The 19,220-nt window shown below is 38.4% G+C and overlaps 1 protein-coding gene across 6 annotated transcripts in view; it reads right to left on the bottom strand.

Annotated features, from left to right (window-relative positions):
- ZNF148 (zinc finger protein 148) overlaps positions 1 to 19,220 on the bottom strand; it is a 120,622-nt gene that overhangs the window by 88,815 nt on the left and 12,587 nt on the right. For 2 of the 6 annotated variants that reach the window (XM_059391123.1, XM_059391125.1), the window contains exon 1: positions 165 to 259. The exons of the other annotated variants lie outside the window; for them this stretch is intronic. The gene's annotated coding sequence lies outside the window, so the exon portion shown is untranslated. Of the gene's footprint in view, positions 1 to 164; positions 260 to 19,220 lie in introns of those variants that run through there. 6 annotated transcript variants of the gene reach the window in all.

The raw sequence follows: 19,220 nt of genomic DNA on the forward strand, positions 1-19,220 counted from the left end.
AAGGAAAAGGAAACATGCACCCCCCCCCCACACACACACAGGCACACTCGCATGCACAGAATAATATAACCTCAAGGTCTAAATCTGTAAACAGAAATTTTGGAATATCATTTCCATCACAACCTTTCCTCTACCATGGAAACACAGAATTTCCTCTAACTCACCTGTCACAAAGACTCTGTCTCTGGAACCCTCAATTCATGGAGCATGATCTACCAATTTCACTTTTCCTTCCAAGTCTCTATCTTTCCTCCTCCTCTCCCACTTCTCTCCCCCAAAAATGAGAAGAAAAGAACCTACCAAGGTGGAAACTAAGACCCTGTAAGTATAAAAAGAGGTATCAAGTTACTTGGACAACCACCTAAAGGTCAGTTATGATCTTCCTCTTTTCCTGCTTCACTTCCTCACATCAGGAGTTAGTGAATACTCCTTCTTAGCAATTCCTCTGATTTAAGATTTTGCTGGCTAAATATTTCCTCATAATACCACTTGTGCAGATGTAAACAGTGAAATTAAGACTAAAAAACGTGTTGTAAGGCAGGAGTATTACACTTTGCTGTCAAATCAAGATATTTGTCTTTAACCAAAGATAGCCGGATGTTACTAGATCCATACTATGATGTAAATATGGACTTCTAATTTTACATAGTATGAACCCTCACACTTATTTAATAATTAAGGTGATTTTCTACCATTACCAATTTTAATAACTATAGTACAGAAAGAAAATAAATGAAATATTTTACAGGGACCATTAGCTATTGTCCTTCATTATTCAGTTTTGAAAGACTGGCAGTATTGACACACACATACACACGCATGTGTGCAGGTGGGCTGATTCATTAAGCCAACATTTTTGTCATTAACTAAGTCAACATTCTGACCACGTGATATACATATACAACATGCTACCTAAGATTCCTAAGACATGCATAAAATACCATGGCCTCTGCCCATAGGGGTTAATAATTTAGCAAAGATGGCAAGTACACACATAACAAATAAGGTCTGTAATAATAACATAATGTGATAAGGGCTATAACTGAAGTTGAAGCAATTTATTATAGAACAATCACAGGCTGCTGGGTGGCTCAGGCAGTTAAGCATTCAATTCTTGATTTTGGCTCAGGTCATAATCTCAGGGTGGTGGGATCGAGCCCTGCACTGGGCTCCACACTCATCATGGAGTCTCCTTGAATCTCTCTCCATTTCACTCTGCCCCTCCTCACTCAAGTTCTCTAAATAAGTAAATAAATAAGTATTAAAAATCTTAAAAAAAAAAAAAAGGCAGAAAAATCAATCCTCCCTTTGCTACTAAATGAGAAAGAAGTAATATTTTAATGTTGATTCCACGTTTACAAATGCAATGAACGGGGCGCCTGGGTGGCTCAGTGGGTTAAGCCTCTGCCTTCAGCTCAGGTCATGATCTCAGGGTCCTGAGATCAAGGCCCTTATTGGACTCTCTGCTCAGCGAGTAGCCCGCCCCCCCCCCCCCCCCCGCCTGTCTCTCCGCCTACTTGTGATTTCTCTGTCAAATAAATAAATAAAATCTTTAAAAAAAAATTGCAATGAATATATACTTCCTAGGTCTTTGTAGCTATTAACTCACTTAATCCAAACAACCAATTTAGGAGATTGGAACCATAATTACTCAGTTTCCGAGAGTGGGTTAAGTAACTTACCAAAGGTTATAAAACTAATAAGTGGCAAAACCAAAGTCCTTATAATGGTCTGCAAGGCCCCCTACAATCTGTTGTGCTATGCTCTCCCCACCACGACCACCAGCACGCACCAGCACCAGCACCACCACCTTTCAGACCTCATCTTCCATATTCTCCCCCTACTCACTCCACTTGAGCCTCACTAGGCAGACCTCCTTATCTCCCTAGATCTTCTAGCATGCTACTGTCTCCAGGCATATTGTACTGGCTGTTCTAGGCCTGGTACACTTCCTCCCAAAGATACTCCTAAGTAAATCCTTTACCTACTTCAAATCTTTGCTCAGTCATCTTATTTAAGAGGCATTTTCCTGCCATACAATTTAAAATTGTAACCTGCCCCCACATACACTCACCCAATCCCACTTTAATCTGTTATACATTTTGCATAGTAGTTACCACCTCTCAACATACTATGTAATCTGTTCATGATCTTTTATCATTTTTCTACTCCCAACTATAAGCTCCACAAGGGCAGGAATTTTATTTTGCTCAATGATACATCTTAAGTGCCTAAAACGGTGCCTTGCCCATAGTAGATATTTAATAGTTTTTAAATGATTATATAAAGCTTAACTCCAACAGAGAAATAAAACTTCAGAAGCTTAAACACCACAGGACACTATCTCAACTATGGAATCACAGATAACAAAACTAAAGCATCTAGAAAAGTCACATTAACCTAATGAAACAGCAAAACCTGATACCAAAACCAGACTAGTGAGGTTTTGGCAACATTACCCTTCAGATTGGTAAACTCCCCTAAAAAGTTTTAAGAGATCTGGGGATGCCTGGGCGGCTCAGTTCGTTAAGCAGCTGCCTTCGGCTGAGGCCGTGATCCCAGGATCCCGGGGCTCACCAGAGAGGTTGCTTCTCCCTCCCACTCTGCCTGCTCTCTCCCTGCTTGTACTCTCCCCTCTCTGTTAAATGAATAAATAAAACCTTAAAAAAAATTATTAAAAAGTCTTAGAGGTCTTAAAAACAGATTCAATCTACTGATAAGTTTACTATAAGCTTTATGAAACACTGTATCAAACAGAAAATCATTCTTAGCAATGTAAAGAACCATTTAATCCTACCTAATTTCCTTTGTTTTAAAAGAGTGCTAATAAAGAATTTCAAAAGTACTTTAGAAAAGCTACAAAAACTGCATGTACTTTATAGCAGATCAGAAGAAACTTTAGTTTTTTTTCAAATATTTCACATGCTCAATCTTTAATTCTACAAACCTAAGAACTTCTATCTCATTAAATATTTTCAAAGTGTATCTGTATGTTGTTTGCTCGGTGTATTTCAGCCTAGCATACTGTTTCAACTGTCATCTTTGCCTAGAAAAGTAAGATTGCAATAGATGAGGTTTTATGAATTTATGATCAAAATCCAGATGAGAGGAAACCCCCGACAAGAACTGTCTATATTAATTTTGAGACAATCTAACCAAAACTTAGCTGTTTCAAGTATTTTATTATATATTACGCAGCCTAATGTTACTTCCGAATACAACCATTCTAGAAAAGCTAATTGAAGAAAACCATAGTTCTTGGCTAATTATCTCTTTTAAAAACCTCATTTTTAGGGGCACCTGGGTGGCTCAGTGGGTTAAGCCTCTACCTTCAGCCCAGGTCATGATCTCAGGCTCCTGGGATGGAGCCCCACATTGGGCCCTCTGCTCAGCAGGGAGCCTGCTTCCCCCTCCCCTTTTGCCTGCCTCCTTGCCTACTTGTGATCTCTCTTTCTTTGTCAAATACATAAATAAAATCTTTATTTAAAAAACATTTTTTAAAACCCTCATTTTTAATTTCACTGAAATGTGTAATGCTTACAAAATTTCAACTACTGATGCTTCCCTAAGTACTACCAAATAAAAAGGCTACTACCTCTTGTTCTTTAAATGTAATCAAGGAAAGCACAAAGCAATAAAAGAATATGTAATAGCACATATGGTATAAGAATCTGAAACAAAAAAAAATACTTTAGTATCTTTTAAAGTCCTTTAGCATCTTTTAACTACATAGCATTTTAAGGTGAGTCAAGTTCTAGGATTACATTAGTTCTTATTTTTGTGATTTAATGATGTTTTCTCAATGTTTAAAAGGGGGTGGGGGCTTGTTCCAGGCAAAAGATTTTTATAAATATGGTTGGAACTTCTAAACAGTAACAAAGCACAGATACCGGTTTCTTTAATTTACACTAGCTGCAGTAAAAATTAAAGTTATTAGAATTCTATATGAATGACAGTCCAACAGTGTATATTTTTCATGACCAGATCTTTCCCAAACAGGAAGGAGAGCCCAAAAATTTCAAACCAACCACCCCAGAAATTACCCTGCCCAGGTCTTTCTAGAACTATCTGCCATTTCTCTCAACAAAAATCAGGCCAAAATCTTATAACCTTTTCAATTAATGTAGCTAATCTGCTCAGCTGAAAATGAAAATACTACAAAGGAATAATCAAATTCTTAAAAGAAAACTGACCAAAGTGAGTGAAATAAAACCACGAACTGAAAATTTCCATTTGCCCTTGACCTTTTCAAAGCACCTAAAAAACAAACGTTTGTCAAACAAGAAACCAATTGTCCACCACAAGCATTTTTATAAACTCCTTAGACTCTAAGCCACTAAAGAGGTAGGACTAGGGGCACCTGGGTGGCTCAGTGGGTTAAGCAGCTGCCTTTGGCTCAGGTCATGATCTCAGGGTCCTGGGATCGAGCCCCACATCGGGCTCTCTGCTCAGCAGGGAGCCTGCTTCCCTTCCTCTCTCTCTGCCTGCCTCTCTGCCTACTTGTGATCTCTCGCTATCAAATAAATAAATAAAATCTTTAAAAAAAAAAAAAAAAGAGGTAGGACTAACCTCGCAATCTAAGTTACCTGTTAAGGAGAGACACCTCCCAAAAACCATGACAAACTATCAAGCAACTATTTAATCCTTCCCCAATTTACTAATAGAAATTCATTTTTAAGATTGGTAAACCACTCTCAGCTGGTTAAGCATCCAACTCGGTTTTGGCTTTGGTTGTGATCTCAGGATCATGAGATCCAGCACTGTGTCAGGTTCCATGCTGGGCGTGGAGCCTGCTTGGGATTCTCTCTCTCCCCAACTCTATCCCTCCGCCTCATGCATGTGCATGTACATTTTCTTTCTCTCTCTTAAAAAAAGGATTAGTAGGGGCGTCTGGGTGGCTCAGTGGGTTAAAGCCTCTGCCTTCAGCTCAGGTCTTGATCTCAGGGTCCTGGGATCAAGCCCCGCATAGGGCTCTCTGCTCAGCAGGGATCCTGCTTCCTCCTCTCTGACTGCCTCTCTGCCTGCTGGTGATCTCTGTCTGTCAAATAAACGAATAAGATCTTTAAAAAAAAAAAAAAAAAAGATTAGTAAACCAATAAACTCAAAAGGAAAGCTGCTTTACTTTTACTATTGTACATAACTTTTTACTGAATACACAATAATTTGTAAATAACTTTATACTCTGATGATCAAGATCACACAAGCAAATTTTCAAATGATGTCCTCAAAGATGATACAAGCATACTCTGATAAAGTACTTCGTGGTATACAAACTGCTTTCACTTGTCACATTTCACCTGACCCCCTACAATTACCTAGGCAGGTATTATTGTTTATCTCTGAGGTTCAAGGGGTTAATTACACAAGTCCTTCCCAAGTTAAAAATATATTTAATGCTACTCTTAACAATGTCCTGGGAGTAAAAAAAAAATTTATGTATATATATATTTATATATTTGAAATATAATAATATCAATGAGCATAAAATTTTAAATTAAAATGCTATCTATAACAGTTATCATGTAAGTAAAGAAAATTAAATAACTGTAATTTTTGTAACACAAAAATTATCCCAATAATAACCAAGGAAACCCTAAAAAATTATAATACTCATTTAAAAATTAGTTTATTTCCATTGATTTTTTTAAAGAGTCAATTCTTTGTGAACAAAAACATAAGGTTAAAATATTATTAAAAACCAAGATAAGATGAAACTGGAATTATTACTTCTCATATGGAATATAATTATCTCTCATTTAAAAATATACAAATGGTCCACAAAAAGCCAGTTCATCTTTTGAAATTTCCATCTTATTCAATCACACAGCCAATCATTCTTATCTCCTATCTAGAAAGCATGCATGCCCAGAGTTACACCAGACACCAGTACAATGTAGAGTTATGCCCACACATAAAACAAATGGTTTTTAATCTGATTAGCAAACTGAGATTTGCTATCAGAGTCATTCAGAGAATACCTCAAAAAGTGGCTGCAAAGGAGCCTAGTGAACATAACTGCAGTAACTATATTAAGTTTAAACAATTTATGAAGTATGTTTGTGAGACTGTTCTTCTAAATAGGAGAAGTCAAGATAGCAAGTCAACTCATTCAGAAACACGAGCTTCTACTAACGTAGAATGATGTTTTCTTATTTGGGCCAATTTATTCTCAATTAGAAAATCAGGAACTGTAAAGGCAGGACAGGACATTTTATCTGCTCTTTTCAATCCATGAATTAGAAACAGGTTAAATTACCTGCATATTACAAGATTTTCATTTTGTTCTGAAAATATTAATATTAAAATGCTACAATGTACTACGGGAATTATTAAACATCTTAAGTGCAAATAATTTATTAAACAAACCGATCTTTGAAAAAAATACTCAGAATTTATAACCTCATTTTAATTAACTACATAAAAAAATTCTGTTTATGTGAGAGATGCCTAGTAAAATAGCATGTATCTATTCTCTGGCACCTTCTTGAACTGGTTAGGACTGACTTCCCAAAAACTTAGGTGTCTGTTACTCTGATTTATAACCAAAGCAAGCATTTATATAGTGCTTAAAACTTCACAAAGCATATATCCATATACTATTATTTTCAAAGCTAATATAACCTCTCTGGAGATTATGTAGGTTCACAAAAATTAAGGAATCTGAACTCCCTGTCTAGACAAGATGGCACAGATCTGTTTTCCTCCTCTCCTCCTCACTAAGCACAATTATAAACCATGGAAATAATACAAGAGACAACCAGAGGGAAACTGAGAAAATTATAAGAAGGCAGTGAACCAGTCTGGGACCAGAAGACAAGAAACAAAAGAGCTGCAGGGTGTTTTGAGTCCCCATACCCAAGAGAAAAAGGCAACCCAGATTGGCATTTCCCGAGCACCAACTTAGCAACAGAAGGCAGACCAGAAAGTCACATTCTTCCCCCAAATTAAACTGGAGTATGTCTACAATATAAGGGGGAAATCCAAATGGAAGTCCAGCCAATAACAATGACCAGGGGAAGAAATTCTTCCTTACCCACTTGGCCTGAGACTGTTTTCTGCCCAGAGATAGAGACAAGTAGGCAAAACTGAGGAACCCAACCATAGCAAGCAACTCAGTTTGGGCCAAGCCTCTCCTCTCTCACCCAGAGACTGGAGGAGGGAGAGAAAAAATGGGGAGGTATGGAATGAACAGTAGGAGGATCTTACCACAATTCACTCCTTCCATCTTGTAAAACCCAGAAGCCCAGCATGGGGAAAACCCTTTTGCTCCCCCAGGCAGCATCAACAAGGGCTGAATGGGAGCCCAACAGCATCAGATAAATTAAGGTGACCACAAAGACTCTGAAAATTAAATTGCCAGTGGAAACACAGCTTACAAAAGTGGGCCCAAATCTGTATGCTAAATCTAAATAGGGTCTACTAAAATAAAAACGTAAATAGAGTCCAGAGACTCCTAGAGATAAAACAGAAAAGACTCAAGAAGTAACTACATGAGTGAGGAAAGATCATCAACTAAGGCCAATGCAGAGATGAATCAGACACTGGAATTATCTGACAAGGATTTTTAAAAACCATGATAAAATTGTATCAGCAATCAATTATAAATATTCCCAAAACAAGTGAGAAAATGGAAAATCTCAGCAAAGACACAGAATTTATTTAAAAAAAAAAAAAGCAAAAGAAAATTATAGAGCTAAAAAAATACAGTAACAAATATTTGAACTCACCAGATAAACTCAATACAAACAAATTAAGTCTGGGGCAACTGTAGACCAATAACAAAAGATCCAACGTTCATATTATTGGAGTCACAGAAAGAAAGGGGAGGTGCTGAAAAGAGTATTTGAAAAAATGATGGCTTAAAACTGATCAAATGCGGCAAATACAAACTTACAGATCCAAAAAAAAAACTGAGCAAACCCAAGACAGGATAAACACAAAGAAATTTACACCAAGATACACTATAATTAAATGTTCAAAATTAAAAACAAAGAAAAAACTGAGAAGGCAACACAAAGAAACAACATACTACTTATAATGGAACAACAATTCAAATGACACCAGATCTCTGAAATCAAAGAGGCCAAGAAAAGTGGCAACAGTACTTTTTGAATACTGCCAACCAAGAATTCTATATCCAATGAAACTATTCTTCAGGAATTATTAAACATCCATTTAACAATCCATTTAAACTGTGACAACAAAATACTACAGAATGGGTGGCTTATGCACAACAAAAACTTATTTCTCACAGTTCTGGAGGCCAGAAGTCCAAGATCAGGATGTCGGTACGGTTGGGTGAGGGCTCTCTTCCAGGTAACAGACTTGTCTTTGTATCCTCACAGGACAGAAAAGGGCAAGAGAGCTCCTCTCTGGCTTCTTTTGTAACAGCACCAATTCCATTCATGAGGGCTCCTCCCTCATGACCTCATCACCTCCCAAAGGCCCCAACTCCCAGCAGGATTTCAGCAAATGAATTTTAGGGAAATACATTCAGACCACAGAAAAAACAAAGGGGCCATTTTTAAAAAGCATTCCCCAAAAAAGAAAAACTAAAATAAGGTGCCATACTTAAAACACAGACTGGATGGAGAAACATTCCAAACAGGAAGAAAAATATAGGTATACACAACAGAGTATCCTTTCCATTAGTTTTATAAATCATACTTGATGACTGAAACAAAAATGACAACACTATTTCATACCCAAGACAATTATGCTTAAAAGTTGAGAAGGTGGGGCTCCTTGGTGGATCAGCCAGTTAAGTTACCTGCCTTCAGCTCAGGTCAGGTTTCTGGGGTCCTGGGACCAAGCCCCACGTCAGGATCCCTGCTCAGTGAGGAGCCTGATTCTCTCCTCTCTCTGCTTCTCTCTCTCTCAAATAAATAAATAAAATCTTTTAAAAATATTAAATAAAAAATAAAAGTTAAGAAGGTCTACAGGGTAAAATAGAGGTGAAGTTAACACACTTCGGTTGAAGTTGTAAAATGTTGATACCAGCATATTATAAATCATATATGCATACTGTAAAATAACTACAACAACCACTGTAAAATCTACACCAAGAGACTCAAAAACATTATAAATATATCTTCTGCACATTATAAAAGATGGGAAGCCTAAAGAATGTTCCAGTAATCTGCAGAAAGGCAAGAAAAGAGAAGCAAAATCCAAGAATCAGAGAAAAGCAAAAACAAAAACAAAAACAAAAACCAGCGGACATGAATGGTGACCAATCAATAATTACCTTAAATGCAAATAGCCTAAATAAACTAATCGGAAGACTGGCAGAGCAGATTCTTTTAAATGGCCCTACTGTATGTTCCTAGCAAGAAATCTGATAACATATGTTGAAAATAAAGGAATGAAAAAGCTGTAACAATACCTTTTTTTAGAAAAGCACAGTGGCTATATTAATAACACAATCAACCAACAGAATCTAACTGATACACAGCTGATCTTTGAACAACTCCCTCATATCGTCAAAAGTCAAAAGTCAAAAAGTATAGGGGCACCTGGCTGGCTCAGTGAATTAAAGCCTCTGCCTTCGGCTCAGGTCATGATCCCAGGGTCCTGGGATCAAGCCCCGCATCAGGCTCTCTACCCAGCAGGGAGTCAGCTTCCTCCTCTCTCTCTGCCTGCCTCTCTGTCTACTTGTGATCTCTGTCTGTCAAATAAATAAATAAAATCTTAAAAAAAAAAAAGTCCGTGTATAACTTTTGACTCCCCCCAAACTTCACTACTAAAGCCTAGTTGTTGACCAGAAGCCTTACCAATAATATTAACAACCCATCAACACACATTCTAATATACTATAACTGCATTCTTATATAAAATTAGAAGAAAATGTTAGAGAAAATCATAAGGAAAACATATTTAAGTACTGTACTGTAAAAAAAATCCACATATTAAGTGTGGATAAGTGCAATTCAAACCCACATGGTTCAAATGTCAACTGTACATAGAATACTCCACCCAATGACAGCAGAATATACCCATAGAACTTTTCAAGCACCCATGGAATATTCACCAAGATACACCATATCCTGAGCCACAAAACAAACCTCAACAAATTTAAAAGAATTAAAATAACACAGAGTGCAGTCTGTGACCATAATGGACCTAAACTAGTAATCAGTAACAGAATGACAACAGGGAACACACAGGAAGGGGGAAAAAAACACTTCTAAAAAGATCATGGGTCAAAGAGGAAATCTCAAAGAAAAATTTAACGTACACAAATACATAAGAATGAATGAAAATAAAAACATGTCAAAATCTGTGAGATGCACTGAAGCAGTGCAGTAGTTAGAAGGAAATTTATAACACTAAATGCTTACATTAGAAATGAAGAAAGAGGGTGGGGGATTGTGGGGGGTAGGGAAGGAAAAAATGAAACAAGATGGAATCAGGATGGAGACCAACCATAGGAGACTCCTGAACTCACAAAACAAACTGAGGATTGCTGGAAAGTGGGGGGGGGGGGGGCGGAGGGGGGGGGGGGGGGTGGGGGGGGGGGGGGGGGGGGGGGGGGGGGGGGGGATTAGGGAGAGGGTGGTTGGGTTATGGACACTGGGGAGAGTATGTGCTATGGTGAGTGCTGTGAAATGTGTAAGCCTGATGATTCACAGACCCATACCCCTGGGGCAAATAATACATTGTATGTTAATAAATATAATTTAATTTAAAAAAAAAAAGAAATGAAGATCTCAAATCAATAACCTAACTACCAACACAAGAAACTTAAAAAAAGAAAAACATAAACTCAAAGCAAGCAGTAGGTACGAAATAATAGAGAACAGAAATGAATGGAAACAGGAAAATGGAGAAAATCAATAAAGCAAATTTTTTAAGTCTCTAATATGACTAACCAATAGAAACAGAACACAAATCACCAAGATAAGGATTTTTAAAAAGGTTATCACTGGGCCACTTGGGGGGCTTAGTCAGATGAGCATCCAATTTTTGGTTTCAGCTCAGGTCATGACCTCAGGTCATGGGAACTGGGATGGGCCCCAAGCTGGGTGCAGAGCCGGCTTAAGATTTTCTCTTTCCCTTTCTCTCTCTGGCCCTCCCCAGGAGCCCTCCCACACCCCCCAATTCCCACACACATGCGTTTTTTCACACTTTTTCACTCTCTTTTAAAAAAATAAATGGAAAATTGGTTTAACATTCAAAAATCAAGTAATATAAATAATATACCCTATCAACACAGTAGAGGACAAAATCTGCTTTTTTTCCTAGATCATCTCAGCAGATGAAAAAAAAACATGACAAAATCCAACCCCTTAGCAATAGAAGGAATATAAGAAAATTTCCTCAATCTGATAAAGGCCATCTACAAAAAAATCTAACATTATACTGAATGGTAAAATACTGAATGCTTTCTCCCTACAACCAGAAACAAAACAAAGCTGTCTACTCTTGCCTTTTTTTTTTTTTTAAGACTTTATTTGACAGAGAGAGAGCGCACAAGAGGGGGTAGGCAGCAAGCAGAGCGGGCAGAGGGAGAACCAGACTCCTCATTGCACAAGGAGCCTGATGTGAGACTCGATCCCAGGGTGCTGAGATCATGACCTCAGCCGAAGCCAGAAGCTTAACCAACTGAGCCACCCAGGCACCCTACCAGCACTTCTTTTATTCAAACACTGTACTAGACAGTCTAACAAGGAAAATGGTGAGAAATTTAAATAAAAAGCATTCACAATGGAAAGGAAGCAATAAACTGAACCTCTATGTATAGATGACAGAATCTTATATACTAAAACTAAGGAATATACTTAAAAAAAAAAAAAAAAAAAAAAAAGAGGGGACAGGGGGGGGGAAAAAACAAAAAAAAACCCTTAATCCCAAGAAACAAACGGGGGGTTGCGGGGGTGGGGGGGGGGGGACAGGGTGGCTGGGTTATGGACATCGGGGTGGGTATGTGCTATGGTGAGTGCTGTGAAATGTGTAAGCCTGATGATTCACAAACCTGTACCCCTGGGGCAAATAACTATATTATATGTTTAAAGAATAAACATTGTATGTTTTAAAAAAAGAATATACTAAAAAAACTACAGTTACATTTATCAAGACAGTGGGGTAGGGTAGTGACAGAGGGACAGACACACAGATCAATGCAAGAGAGAACACAAAACTAACCAACATAAATATGCCCAAGAGATAATTTAGTGAAAGACAGACTGTCTTTTCAACAAATAGTGCTGGAATACCTGGACATCCAAAGGCAAAAAAAAGTCTTGACCTAAACCTCACAACTTCATATAACAATTAACTCAAAGTGGATCATGAATTTAATGTAAACATAAAACTATAGAACTTTAGATGAAAACACAGGTGACATCCTTCAAGACCTAAAGAAAAGGGTTCTTAGACTTGGAACCAAAAACATGATCAATAAAAGAAATCAGACTTCAGGATGCCTGGATAGCTCAGTCGGTTAAGCATCTGCCTTCAGCTCAGGTCATGATCCCACTGTCTGGGGATTGAGCCCCACATGTGACTCCTTGCTCAGCAGGAAGCCTGCTTCTCCCTCTGCCTGAGACTCCCCACTCCCCCTGCTTGTGTGTGCATGCTCGTGAACCTACCCTGTCAAATAAATAAATAAAACTTAAAAAAAAAAGTAATCAGACTTCATCAAAATTAAAAACATTTCCCCTGTGCAAGAACTTGTGAAGAAGATGAAAAGATAAGCTGCAGACTGAGAAAATGTTTGCAAACCATGTATTTGACAAAGTCTTATATCTGGAATCTGGAATATATAAAGAACTCGTAAAACTTAACAGTTAAAAAAATACATATATTCTGATTAGAAAATGAGAAAAAGGCACAAATAGAAAGCAAGTAAGTACATATGAAGATGTTCAATATCATTAGCCATTAGGGAAATGCAAGTTAAAGCTACAATAAGGTATCACTGCATACCTATTAGAATAGCTAAAATAAAAAATAACAATAACAAACCTTGGCAAGCATGAAAAACAAGTAGATCTCTCACACACAGCTGATGAGAATATAAAACAAAATAGCCACCCTGGAAAAACAGTTTGGAATGTTCTTATAAAACTAAACTTGCCCTTGCCATACAACCTAAAAGGCTCACTCTTGGGCATCCATCTCAATACACAACTGTATACAAAATCCTGTATGTGAATGTTCATAATTAACTTGTTTCTTAATAGCAACAGTGAATATACCCAAAGTCCTTCAACACATGAGTTTTGATTCACTGAAATATGTATTAATATATCATTCTTGAAATGACAAATCTACAGAGGTGGAAAATAAGACTGCGATAAGGCAGGGAGGACTTTTGGGGTGGGATGCAAATATAAAGGAGCAGCAAGAGGGGTTTTCTTTGTAGTGAGGGAACAATGCAGTACCTTCATTGTGGTGGTAGTTATATGAACTAATACATGGGAGAAAACTGCAAAGAACCATAAACACAAATGAATTCATGTTAAACAAATGGTGCAAAGTGAATAAATGTGGCAGTTTAGTTAAGAGTAATGTACCAATGTCAATTTAATGTCAGTAAGAGTAATGTACCAAGAGTAATGTACCAATGTCAATTTCATGGCTTTATAAAATGTGTCACCATTTGGGAAGCTGGGTAAAGGATACACAAGACTGTACTGATTTTGCAACTTCTTGTGAATCTATATTTCAAAATAAAATTTGTTAACAAATAATATGAGAGGGGAAAAACAGGGTAGAGGTATAGATGAAACAAGAATGGCCATTAATCGCTAATCGTTGAAGATAAATCATAGCTATATGAAGAGTCATAATACTATTTATTTTTCCCCATAATTAAAAGTTAATAAGGGGCGGCTGGGTGGGCTCAGTCAGATAAGCATCTGCCTTCAGCTCAGGTCCTGACCCAAGGGTCCTGGGATTGAGCCCCGCATCACTTAGGGCTCCATGTGCGGAGGGGAGCCTGCTTCTCCATCTCCCTCTGCCTGCAGCTGCCCCTGCTTATATTCTCGCTCTTTCTGTCAAATTAATAAATAAAATCTTAAAAAATAAAAAAGCTAATGAAAATATAAGAAAGCCATATATTGTAATATTAACTGCAGCTTCTCCAGCTTATTTTTCTTTGTTAATAGGGATTTCAAATTATTTTCTATAAATTTTTTTATTTAAAAGTTTTTAAAGAAATATTTGCTCATATAATCCTCTATCCTCTTTTGTTTTACTCACTTAAAAAATGTAACACTATGGGCGCCTGGGTGGCACAGTGGTTTAAGCCTCCACCTTCAGCTCAGGTCATGATCTCAGGGTCCTGGGATGGAGTCCCGCATCGGGCTCTCAGCTCAGCAGAGAGCCTGCCTCCCCCTCTCTCTCTGCCTGCCTCTGTCTACTTGTGATCTCTCTCCCTCTCTCTGTGTCAAATAAATAAAAATGAATAATTCTCAACTGAAAAAAAAAGTAACACTATCGAAAAAAATTTTTAAAGATAAAAAGAACCCTACTGATACTTCTTCCTGAAAATACACTGCTTAATTTGAAAATATTTCATCTAAATACCCAACCTGTATTTCATCCAATTAATTTCACCTGAAAGTTCCAATATCTTTTTCTAACAGTTAAACCGAAAAGATCTTGCTAGAACAGATTTACTATTAGCACAGTAACTCACCATTATAGTGATCAGTCATCACACAATTCAAAATACCCAAAGATGTTTTAACAGTACAAGTTGGGTTTGCATTTGCAATGTAGCCTAATGTATCATAATTAACTTTGAATTGTTTTGTTTTAAAATCGAATGTAGTCTTTTTAAAATTTTCAAACACTTTTTTAAAAAGCAGATGCTGCCAAATTTACACAAGTTACAAAACCATGTTGGTGAATTCAACAAACACATGGGCATCTGAAAAAGTAACAATAATTCACTAAATACTGAGATTTTCACAATGCAATTATTTTTTAATTATTTAAATGTATCTGCATACCAAGGAAAAATGACCAATACTGTTTTCCTCAGTACTGAAATTAATTTTAATTCAGTAAATTATAGTAGAAACAGGAGACCTGAGCTCTGCATTATCTGTGAGAACTTGAGTAAGTCACCATCTCTCTGAAACTCCATTTCCCCATCTACATACTAAGAGTTAAACCTTTAATCCTGCAGCTCCAAAATCCCATGTAGTGGTGATCTAAAATATACTTCATAACTTTTGACCCATGATCATTCTAATGACAACTTGGAAAAAGATATATAACAATGTGACAGAGATTTCAATCACATTATAAATAATTTTTATAGATTTAAATTATTTGGGAGAACGTTATTCTTGATAATATGAGGTTGGAGTTTCTCAACATCACATTACTGACATTTTGCACTGGATAATTCTTTGTTGTAGGGCTAGCATGTGCACCATAGGAGGTTCAAAAGCATCTACCCACTAAAATACCAATAGAATCCCCCAGCATGGCAACCAAAAAAGTCTCCAGACATTGCCAAAATCACCCCTAGTGGTCAACTATTGTATTAAATTAAAAATGTCCAGGCTCTTTGTGGAGATGGGAAGGAGGAAAAAGAAAAGACTATTTTTGCTTTTGTCAGATAGGAGGAAAGGCATAAGAGATGTTAAGGAACGAACAAAACAAAAAAGTTCAATTGCAACTCACATACTATGAAAAGAAAAAGTACTCTTTTCTTAAAGGCTAACCAAACGTTGTTGTATGTAGCTAATGCAGTAATAGTAATGATATGTATAACAGTACAGAGAGCTGAGGAAAGCCCACATATATTCCATCTGTACTTTTCTAAGCATTTTCAATAAAAAGTGTCCAAGGTTTTTAAATGAGGATAATGAAGTTAACATAATTCCTCTTCTCCCTTGCATTTGTGAGAAGGCTAAACAGTCTCAAGTTACCTGCTACTCTCCAGCCATAGAGAATATCCACATGAAAACAGTTAATTACAATAAACATCTATCTATTTGAATCAAGTATAAATGTGCTACAAATGCCACGAAAAGTTAACACTGAGTAATATCCTAAAGTCCCTTTTGTATTCAAAGAAAGGCCAAAGACCATGAGAATAAACATTTAAATGTTGCAACAGAAAATTAAACGTTCACACATTCACTTTTTGGCTCTTTAATACTCACTACAAAATCAACTCAGCCATATTTTCCACCAAACAGAAAAATACCCAGTTTCCTTAGTCTATTCTTGGATAGGTCACCAGACTGGGAATAAGAGACCCAGAGTCTATTCCCAGTTGCAAAACAGACTGGTAATCTCAAGCAAATTATTCACTCAGATTAAGGTTCTGCACCCGTATCATGCTGACAATACTGAAAATCTGCCCAGAAACAAGCACGACAAACCCAGGACTTCCTCCTGCACCCAAAGGACAACTGCAAACATATTTTTAGATATATTAAATCTAAAAATCTGAATAGGATTTTATTTATAGCAACATTTAACATAGTTGAAATTTCAAAACTGTGTGGTGCCTTTACCATTGCCCCCTATAAAAGTAATGAAATGCTTTTTTAAAATCACTCCATGCCCAGTTTTGCAAAACTATATGCAAACTATATAATGATAATTATGTAAAACAAAAAAGCTCTTTTTAATTCAAGTTCTTGGGAAGGGCTTTAACTTTTGCATTTCCTAGTAACTCTAGCTTTTAGTCTAGTACACAAGGAGTTCTTTCCTGACACCGTAAAATGTGCTCCAGAACGTCTGCAAAGCAAAAGTTTACCCCATAGCCTAATTACGGAGAGGCCTTAGGACAGTTCTTACCACTAAACATGCAGGCTTTACTAGCGCAACCAATATACGATCCTGGCGTTCATTTTTTGCTCTTATTTGTCTGGTAGACCAAATTACCCATCTGACCTTACGGCACACCATAAGACGGTAAACAGAACCCAGTCCAACAGAACATTTGAAAAAAGCAGGATTAGTAAAGAACAGGAGGGGGACTGTCAATTAACATTCGCCGGTCCCCGCTGACAGGCAGACACTTGTTGGCCACGGACAAGCCACTCACAAAGTTTGCCATCTCGCCGCGAGCAGGGGCCCTGCCTGCGCCGCGGGCCTCGACCCGGAAGACCGGTGCTGGAGGCCCCGCCACGGGCCGAGGCACCCCGGCAAGCAAAGCCCCGGCTTCTCGGCGCTCCTCCGCCGCCTCCCTGCACAAGGGCGCACTCACGCACGCGCGCGCACTCTCACACACGTACACACACAACAAAAGGAAGCCGTGCGAGCCGCGTGCGGAGGTCCACTGGGGGCGCTCGGAAAAGCCCCTCCTCCCGGCCCCCACCACACGGCCCGCGCGGCCTGCTCACTTACTGGAGCGCCCTCGGAGAGGCCCGCGTGCGCGGAGCGCCGCGCCTACCGCCCCGCCGGGCTGTGCTCCGCCGCGCTCGCGGGGGGCGGCGACGGCGGCGGCTCTGGGCCCACCACGGCGCAGCCCCGCGCCGCTGCTCCGCCCACCGCCCGGCTGAGGGCCGGCGAAAGTCCGCCCGTGAGGCCCTCGCAGCCGGCCCGGAGCTCGCGACTGCCCTGGCTTCTCAAGAAACCTCTTACACTGATATCCCCACCCCCACAAACCAAGGGACGTTTAAGCCCCCTCCCTTACTGACCACTCATCAAAAGTAGTACCCAACACAGCACTCCGCACGGTAAAAAAATTTTTCTGTAACCTTCTCCTTAACCCTTCGGCTTACTGATTCTCCACACCTTAACTTACTCGTTTTAGTCTTCCTTTACCTTCCCGCTTCTACCCTAAGAGCTGTATTTACCCCCAAAAATAATCTTTCTAAACCATCTCTCCAATCTTGAAACTTACTTTTCTAGTACAAACATGCATCCTTATAACTTCCTTCCATTACATCTCCTGCTTACCTACTCAAAACCTCTCCACAAATTAACTTTTAGAATGTGTATCAGCTCCCACCAAATCAACTCACAACTTTCTTTGAAACTGCATTTTGTGTGTTCCTTCATTCCCTCCAAAAGAACACTCTCCAACTTAACACAAAGATTTGCCCCAAAGTGCCCTCAAATTTTGTGAACCAATTCCAGAGAGGCCATCACAGTCACTAAAAATATCCATTTCCCAAGCACACCCCCAGTAACTTGACAATGATCTTTCCAAAACATTCTCTACCAATTCACTGGACTCACTCTTAAGACTACCATGCCCATTTCCCCAAAGACTCTAATTATAGAATTTAATGGAATTAACACAGTATGTCTATCATTAAATGTATCTACACATGCAGGTGTGCATGTGTTGACAAATGTACATATACAGGACCCTACAAAACATCAGGTTGAGTATTTCATTCTAATCCCCCAGATACTGGCTCTTCTCAAAAGGAAAACTCCTTGATGCCAACCAAGATTTTCAGGCATCCAACCCCTATCTTGTGAAGTCACTTATCTTTTAAATTAATATAATTATCATTAAAACATTCTCTCTCCATTTCCACTACAACCAGACCTAACAGCTTCCATAAGATCCATTGTTCATCTACTGCACACAAACCACTCAAATAAGGCATGCCGGCGGGTCCTGGAAACAACTCTAGACCAAATCAGGCAGGCTACAGCAAAGATGTGAGATTGGCAAAGTGACCTCCCTGGGCCCTCTTAGGCTTTTCAAAGCTCTGGGACTCAGGTCCCTCATTATTAAATTTCAAGACTGACTTAATGCAGAAGGGGGCAGGGGGAAGTAACGAATGGCCTGGGGTTAGATTCTGTAAGTAAAGCTGTACTTGGCAGAGACTACAGCAAGGCACTGATGGAGACTCAAAAACTAGTCAGGTAAGCACTAACAGTCAAACCTTTGATAGTACAAAGGAAAAGCTGATAGACAACAAAGACTGACAAGATAGACTACTACTGCAAAACTGGAAAAACAAAAGTTTAAGAGCAAAGACAAAGCCAAAAAATAAAGGGCCTGGTCTAGATCTTAAATATCATCAATGGAAGATGATGATGGTTTCAAGCACTGAGATTTAAAAAAAATCAAAACAAAATAGTTTAACTATATTTAGTTTTTGAAACTGGCAATACAGCTCCTTTGGACACATTCAATAAATGATAACTAAAACAAGACAAGAAAGCATATTTAGAACTGTGCATCTGGGACTTACCTCTATATAGGTAGTAAGTGAAATGAGAAAACACACCAACCAGCTTCCTAAGAACACTAAGAAATATATGAGATAAAAGCCATTATA

Source organism: Mustela nigripes, chromosome 2 (genome assembly GCF_022355385.1).
Source record: "Mustela nigripes isolate SB6536 chromosome 2, MUSNIG.SB6536, whole genome shotgun sequence".
Classification (NCBI taxonomy): Eukaryota; Metazoa; Chordata; class Mammalia; order Carnivora; family Mustelidae; genus Mustela; species Mustela nigripes.